Source organism: Callorhinus ursinus, unplaced genomic scaffold (genome assembly GCF_003265705.2).
Source record: "Callorhinus ursinus isolate GAN/ISIS: 27379988/994484 unplaced genomic scaffold, GSC_fseal_2.0 scaffold49, whole genome shotgun sequence".
NCBI classification, from domain to species: Eukaryota; Metazoa; Chordata; class Mammalia; order Carnivora; family Otariidae; genus Callorhinus; species Callorhinus ursinus.
The window spans coordinates 4,979,959-4,983,217 of record NW_027397111.1 but is presented as its reverse complement, the minus strand read 5'-3'; positions in this window follow the sequence as shown (position 1 = coordinate 4,983,217).

The following is a 3,259-nucleotide window of genomic DNA, read 5'->3' as shown; positions in this document are numbered from 1 at the left end:
GGGTCCTGGCCCAAATGTGGCCCATGGGCAGAGTCGCTCCTTCTGCAGGTCAAGTTCTCGCCCATTCCTCGGGGCAGCCCTGCCCACTGCCCTTCCAGCCCAGGGGAGCCAGGGGTTGCAGGGTCAGGATTTAAATCAAATGCCCAGCAGCTCCCTAGGGAAGTCCCCAAAGGGGATAGAAATATGTCACACTCATGCTCTATCTACTAGACTAAGTCGGAATTATTGCAACTCAAGACGGGGCTCGATGAGGAGGCAGTAGGATCCTTCCAGGATGACATTTGATGAGGGAGATATGAATATAAAAGCCCCATTGATAGGGGCGCCTGGGTGGTTCAGTCGGTTCAGTGTCTGACTCTTGATATCAGTTCAGGTCTTGATCTCGGGTCATGGGTTTGAGTCCCATGTTGGGGGCATGCATGCATGCATGCATAAATAAATAAATAAATAAATAAATAAGTTTTTTTTTAAAAAGCTTCATGATAGACCAGCGGGGAAAGAGAAGGGAGGGATTACCCCTGCATAGGGGAACAAGAGAAATGGGCAAAAAACCAGGTGGGCAGGCCCACCAGTCCCTGTAGGCCACTGCTGTGCTCCCACACGTGCAAACACACCCCTGGACCATGTGCACCTCAGACAAGGAGGCCTCCACGCACACGCTCAGCCTCCTTCAGGCCCAGGGCCCACAGGGGGCACCCTCAGCGCCCCAGTGACATTATTTTACTCATGCCTAGTGGCCAAGGCCTAAGAGGCTGTGATCTGAGCAGTGGCCGATCACCATTCCCCCAACACACCCGAGTTCTGCCTCAGTTTCCCTTCCTGGCACTCTTATTTCCCCACGGAATTGTTACTGATTATGAGTCCACACGGCCTAACTGAGATTCTGACAGCATGCCCAGACAGGGCTCCCTTCACTAGTGGTCAGGAGTAAAGGATGTCGGTATCTGCTCCAAAATCTGCCCATTGTTTGTGGTCCTCCTCAAGGAGACAGAGTTCCCAGAACTTCGCCACTGTGGATGACAGCAGAGTTCTGGTGATCAGTAGCCCAACCATGAATGGTGGTCAGAGGCAGCAAGCACTGTGGCTTCAGAAGCTCAGACAAGATTTAGGTGGGGTGGACCTGGGAAGAGACAATCATGGTGGCTAATATCCAACATCAGGCAGAGAGGGATGGTTCTGACCCCCTGCCTAGCTAGTGACCAGGAGCTTGGCAGATTCAAAGCTTCAGGGAAATCCTTAAAGGGCTGAGACCCGGGCCAGGAAAGGCCCTTAAGGGCTGGGCTCTGACTCCTAGGCTAACGGACTGAACTATATCTGGGTCAGCAATGATAGCCCTTGAGAAGGTGGGGCCAACCAGGGGGAAAAGTGAAGGGTCTTGACCCAGGGGTATTCTTGCATTCAGTAATGTTGACCTAAGAAGAGCCAAGGGTAATCAGTCCCCAAAAAGTAACCCAGAGTAGGCAATGGTATACCCCAGGAATGCACGCAGGAGACCTGTGCTCGGTCTTGGGCAGAAAGGGTTCAGGCTGGAGAGCATGGCTGGCCCAGTTATAAGCAGTCCTGAGCCCCGTGTTCAAAAACCAACTCCACCTCTCAGTGGCCAAGAGACCTTGGGTGAGTCACTTCACCTCTGTCTCAGGTGAGTCCCTGCAGGAAATGGATGGACCACTCCAAAGGAGTGAGCAAGATTAACAATGAGATGGTTCATGGGAATTTAATGAAGGAATGATTTTCAAAGTTGGGGGCAGGCCTGAGGGAATCACTGAGGGGTGGTGACATGCTGGAGACCAGCAGCCCTGGGCAGCCGGTACCATGCCAGGACCAGGGGCACAGGGGTCTTGTGGGGACCCAGTGAGACTGATAGCTGCAAGGAAGGGGCCGCTGGACAGGAGCTCTGGCTTTTGGTGAAGGAATCTACTTACCACCAGCAAACTGAGGCCAGGCAGGGAGGAAGCAAGAGAGCATGAACAACCTCCTTTCTACTCTAGTCTCCAGTCTTCCAGCCTCCTGCCCAGAGGCCAAGGGAGGCCAGCTGTTGCAGCCTCCTGGAGCACAGAGAGGGGTAGGGAAAGTTTGAAAGCAGGACTGCAGGGGCAAATGGAGAATATCCCACATGCCCTCTCTGAAAACATTTTCTTACTCAAAAAAGAAGGAAACAATACCTGTCCTGCCTACCTCCAAGGAAGCTGTGAGAATCAGGCAAGAGGTTCAGGCTCCAGGGGAGGGGGCACTGGTTGACTTCTGAAGGCCTGTTCAGCTCTCAGAGCCTAGGATTCTCAGCAAATAAAATCACTAGGAAGAAGGACTGAGCAGAGCACCTGGGACAGAAGAGTCTGGAAGCTCAGTAGAGCCAGTCTGGAGCCATAGCAGAGGTCAAGCTTGAGTTTGAGCTTGAGTAGCCACCAGAGTAGCAGCCAACCTCCTTAGGGGACTGTGGGTATATGGGAAAGTATAGGTGGGGTTAGAAGGCCAGGTTCAAATTCTGGCTTTGCCCCTTACTAGCTGTATAAGGAAAGGTACTAAATCCTTCTGTCTTATCATCCTGAACTGTAAAAACAGGAATGAACTCTCAGAGGCTTGTTATAAGGATTAAATTCAAAGAGATGATATGTCACCATGCCTGGCATATGAGGTATTCTCCTGAAATAGGAGCTCTTTCCTTTCTTAGGGACACAGGTTATGGGAGGAAACGGCACAGCCGTAATGAGGAGCAGTGGAAATAAAAGTGAAAAAGCAAGTGAGCTCAGTAGGGGTTGCCTATGAAACTGGTCCCCCAAAGGAGGTTTGGGAAGGTCCACAAGAACCCCAGAAATGCTATAAATCAAGTAACATGAGGCCGTAGAGTGACCCGATGTGACTGTCTGCAGATGACTCAGCCTGGGGTGGAACAGGACTGTCCGTCGTCCAAAGCATGTACCAGCCAAAGCCCCAGGTCCCCTGGCGGCTGGCTCATCATGTCTCAGTGACCACATGCTTTTTCAAAGGGCAACCAGTGGCTTCCAGGTACCCTGGCGGTTGGGCCAGGCATGGAGGGCAAAGCCTGGAGCTTTTACTGTCCTCTGGGTGAGGAGCCAACTCCTCATTAGTTGGATGAGGGACACAAGTACCAAAGTAGCAGCTCTGGACAGAGCCTGCGGTTCCCGATTCAGCTCCGGCTTCTCCCTGAGGCTCCTTCCGTCTTCTCTCACCTGCAGAATAAGAGTGATAATAGCCTCCCAGAGGACTCAGAAAGAGCACAGGGACCATGGAAGAGAGTACG